Source organism: Dysidea avara, chromosome 1 (genome assembly GCF_963678975.1).
Source record: "Dysidea avara chromosome 1, odDysAvar1.4, whole genome shotgun sequence".
Taxonomy (NCBI): domain Eukaryota; kingdom Metazoa; phylum Porifera; class Demospongiae; order Dictyoceratida; family Dysideidae; genus Dysidea; species Dysidea avara.
In genome coordinates, this window is record NC_089272.1 from 40726416 (window position 1) to 40731821 (window position 5406).

The 5406-nt window shown below is 38.6% G+C and overlaps 1 pseudogene; it reads right to left on the minus strand.

The window, feature by feature from the left end:
* Positions 1–2121: 2121 nt before the first annotated feature.
* Positions 2122–5198, minus strand: LOC136246686 (52 kDa repressor of the inhibitor of the protein kinase-like; annotated as a pseudogene).
* Between the last annotated feature and the right edge of the window lie 208 nt (positions 5199–5406).

Here is a 5406-nt window from a genome sequence, read left to right on the forward strand (position 1 = left end):
ACACAACATTAAATTTTTCCATGTATCAAAGCACTGATTGTGCCTACTAAAGGTAATGGATTTGATAGTGACAGACTGTTAGCAGCTACAGAATTTTTTTTTTTGTGATTTGTAATGTCTGTATAGGCCATGCTTGCATGCATGCATGAGTCAAAAGCAATAGCAAAGTATAAGTCCTTTCAACTATTGGCACACAGACTAACAGCTGTTGCTTCAAGCCACTAAATGGATATAATCATTAACACTAATGAAATAATGTGTTGTGGTAGATTCCCAGTATGCAAATTTATAGAGTAGATTTCTGCACTACACATCACTGCCTGCTTCAAAGAGCTTTTACTCAATATGCTTCACACATCACTGTGCCGATTATTGTGAACACTTGGCACTTGCTAGCTACCACCATTAGCAGGACACATGTGCATAGATGGATTGCATTCCATCTTAAGAGCCTCTGTGATTAAAACTTACCTTGCTACATGCTTAATGCATGTTCCTGACATGCAGATATGTACTGTAGAGTTTTGCTGTGCACACAATAGTTGCTAACAGGTGACTAGAAATTCATTTACAACAGAACAAAGTAATGTTATAGTTTAATATGTATTCAACCAAAAGCATTTAAAAGTAGGTCTACCAAAAAAGTCACCATTTAAGAAAGGTCCCTATTTAACAACTGGAGCAATGTGAACAAACTTTCTTGCTCAAGGAAGCAACAACAGCAACTGAGCATCAACCCTGGCTGAAACCTTACAATTACCAAACTTTGATTGTGGCACTAAAAGTCATGCATTTGATAGTGCCAGACTGTTAGCAGCTGTAGAAGTTTTTTTTGAGATTCAAAATGTCTATAGTCCATGCTTACATGCATGAATAGCAAAAGTATATAAGCCCTTCCAAGCATAGGCGACACAAAGACACTAACAGCTGTTACTTCAAGCCACTAAATGGATATAACCACTAATGAAATAATGTGCTGTGGTGGATGCCCAATATGGAAATTCATAGTGTAGATTACTAAGCTACACTTCACTGCCTGCTTTGAAGAGCAATGTGTTTCACATATTACTGTGAAAAAATTGTGAACACTTGGCACTTTAAACACATAAAGCTGCAGCTACCACCATGCAGGATCAGGTAACACAGTTGAGCAGGACACATGTACATAGATGTATTGCATTCCATCTTACGAGCCTCTGAGATTAAAACAACTCTTACCTTGCTGACATGATAGAGTTTTGTTCACACATTGCTGCTAAGAGGTTACCAGAAACTCATTTACAACAGAACAAAGAAATGCGACAGGTAGCTATAGTTTATGTATTTAACCAAAAGGTCTACCAAAACATTTGAATATAGTTATGTGTAATTCTACAACTCTATGAATATAACCAATTAGCTGCCACCACCCTTCTCACTAATGCAGTTTCTTAGCAAATATCTAATTTTAGGAGAACTTCACTCCTCATGCAAGTCCTTGCACATTACCAGCTACTAGCTACATGTGAATGATGATCACATCTAGTTGGTCTCATAATGTTATTAAGGCATACAGGTCTCCAAATCTCTATAGTAAATCTGTGAACTAAAAAGTTTTAATGTGATACTATGTAGCTATAGACCACCATATGAGAGTGCTGTAATCCACACATTTTGCTTTCTTACTACATCATATATAATTCTTGCATGGATAGAAGCCATTTAACTGTAAATCAACATTGCAATTAAGTATACCATCTAAGTGCCATAAGTGTTTTTCCTGCAATAAAAGTCTACCAATAACCTCTTGTACCAAGAGTCCATACTATAAGACCTCTTTATTATGAACTATTGATAGTACACATAGACAATCAAAAATCTGTAATTTATTGTTATACATTATATACACTCAGGAGCGGATCCAGGATTTTTAGAAGGGGGGGTCTAAAGGTAAGAGTCACTGCACAGTGTGTTAAGCACACTCTGTGAAGTGCGAAGCACGAGCATTCTAGGGGGGTCTGGGGGCATGCCCCCCCAGGGGAAAATTTTGAAAATTCAACCCTCTGAGATTGAATTTGATGCAATCTGACACAAATTTATGGCCTGGTATGAGTACACATTAAAGATCCATATATTATACTACTTTGATTGAATGACTATTGACTGTGTTATTATGTTATTGTTATGTACAGTGTATTTTATTATAAGTAGCTACAGCCTAGTGGATTACTACTATGTCATTTGAATTGTCCCCATGCAGGTAAATTACAACAGAAGTTTCCTTGGCTGTCGAGTGGCAAACTCCTCAACTACTTCATCAGCCTCAAGTGGAATTTGATGATGATACTGCATCATTGCTAGCCCATTGAGTCTTTCTTGTGTCATAGTACTCCTTAAGAAGTTTTGATTAATCGGAGCATACTGATGGATCTTTCACATTCACAACTAGTGACTGGAACAGTGGCAGTAAATGTCAACAACGTATAAATGTTAGGATACAAATCCTTGTCAAGCTGTTTTAATGCCTTCTCAGGGGTGTTTAAGGCTTCTGCATCAGCTTTACATGTTTCTGACGACCAGTAGTTTTTCTATAACTCTAATTCTGCAGAAAAGCCCCTAGATAGAGGTAAACCATCCTCATAAAACTTTATTAAATCATCAAAGTCTGTATTCTTGGTCTTTGTGAGGTTTTTAATTAGTTCTGATGGTAAAAGTTGAGCAAACTGTAAGAGAAATTGAGATGAAGACTCTGTAAACCGAACATTTAGTTCACTGATCAGGTGATCTAGCATAGGAATTGTTGTTGTGCGCTTATAATACTAACTGGGACTATCGGATGGAAGGTTTTGCCTGTTTTGCTGTCTGTTAGTAACTCTTGGTACCGATTCTTCAATTCCGACACTCTGACATAATATTGTAACTTCATTGTATATTTGCGAATGAAATCTCTCCACATCACACCTTTGCTTAACCAAAGTAGAATTCACATTCTGAATATCTCAAATTGCATCGACATAGCGACCTTGAAGTTTCACGGATAGCCCTTTGATGTATGACAGCACATTCTGTGTAGCCACCAAAGCTATGACAAATGAAAATCTGAACACTGTAAAAAACAGTGACTGAGAATCTGATCTGGTTTCAGCATTCCATTCTGCTGGAGAACTGTTGGCTATTTCCTCCAAGCAGCATACTATTGGCATAAATAAATCCATAAAACTTTCAAAAGCCTCATGTCGCTCAATCCAGCGAGTAAGACACATCTCCTTTATCTTCCTACGCTTTTCATTGGCAAACAGATTGTCAATCCACTTCTCCAAAGCCAACTGCCTTTTTGGAGAATTGCTAAAAAATCGTGATACTTTATCAGCTGACTGCATCATATTGCTGATTTCTCTGATAGTGCAAGATTTGACCACACAGAGATTTAGTTGTGTGAAGCACAGTGAGTGTACAATGCTTTAGGGTGTTTTGCGGTTATACAAGTAGCTGCACCTTTAGATTTCCCAGCCATAGCTCCAGCTCCATTGTATGCTTGACCACGAAGAAATTGCAACTGCAATTGCCATTTTTCTAGTTGTGAAAGTATGTCATCGGCAATTGCTTGTCCAGTAACCCCCGAGACACATTTATGAAATCCCATAAACACTTCTGTTGGAGATCCTTCATCAACATAGCAGATGCTAATTGATAGCTGCTCATCATTGGCTACATCTGTAGCTTCATCTGCTAGGACAGAAAAATAACATGCGTGACGAATCTTCTCTAAAATTTTGTTACGAATTAGGTCACCACAAATTGAAATGAGATCATTTTGAATAGTTTTACTGGTGTATATAGCATTGCCAGCAGCAGATTCAAGTTGATTTGAAATAATTTTATCACCAGCCTGTACACAAAACTTGAGCAAACCAAGGAAATTACCATGATTGTTGTTTGGGTTTTCTTCAACAGAAGGTCTATCATCGTGGTGACCACAAAAAGCAAGGCCTTACCTTCCACAAAAAATTACTGTCTCTGCTATTGATCGGAGCTTCAGTCTGTTCTCGGCTGCTGTCTTGCTGTTAGCAGTGTTTAGTTGGAAATCTATCCTTGCATCAATGTTTTCCATACTTCTAACAAACATATTTGCATCTTGTACTACATTTTGATGAGTTTTGTTTCCTTTAGAATTTCCAAGGCCATGAAAATGCTTCCCCAATAGCTCCGTGGCTTTTTTAAAATTAATGAAGGGCCTGGTTACAAAAACACCAAGTTCCTTCACAGTTGGCTCAGTCTTACCAAATAGAACACAATACTTACAGTATCCTCCACTTTGTGACTCAGAATATACCAAGCCAGGGTTTTTCTCTAGCCATCTGTGTTGGAAATGTCGATGAATCTTGCTAATCACATGAGTGGGAAATTTGTAGTTGATAGAAGGAACATAATGCCTTTTCAACAGAAAATGTTTTGTTGATCTGTGAGATTGATTCGAGATTTTAATTGTGCAATCTTTCCAAAATCCCCACTACTTATTACATCCTGAATAGCTAATTGAGTTTGGTCATTACCAGCACTAGCAGACTGTTGGGCATCACAAGTGGGAAGATCACTGCTGTTAGCAATCTCTGACCGAGTGGACCATAATAGATGACTGGTGGTGTCAACTGCAACGTCATCATTGCTACTAGCGTTATGCCCTTCTAGGTCATTTCAAGTTCCGACTCTCTGTCTGAATTGCTCTCCTCACTCAGTACAATGGCCTGATCATCTTGCTGTGGAGATTCCTCTTCTGAATCCAACACAATCATGCACATCATCATCAGAAATTGCTTTGTCATCAGCCTCGACCTCGTCATCAACACTACCAGTGCTATGACAATTCAAAGTACATAACTATACTGTAGGTTTTAAATTACCTAGCTAGCGTAAGTACATTGCACTACTAGTTACAATTAGCTATATGATACGCGATGATGCGTTAAAATTAGTTTTGCGGATTATCTAGCAATTCATAGAAGCCTTAAAAATATAATTAGCGGCGAAGCCACACAGTAGCTCAGCTGGCGTGCAGCTGCGTGTCGGCCTCATTTCGCTATAACCAACCTTGTACACGTGGACGTTGTATCTGTAAAATAACGTTGCAAATTGGCTTTCTTTGTCACTGGCAATGTATCAGAAATCCGTCCACAAACGTTGCTAGCCTCGTCACTACTCCTGTAACGGTTTGCAGCCATATCGCACGTGAGTAATAGCCAACGCTTAATTAATTCTCATTGTGCGCTTATTAGTAAGCGCCTATAAAATATATATATCCTGAAGGGAAGGTCTCCAGATCCAAAGACCCCCCTCTGGATCCGCCCCTGACACTTGTCAGAGTGTCCAGTGGCAGTGACACAAAGACTAAATTTGACAACCATCCACCATAGGATTGCGGGAGAGACT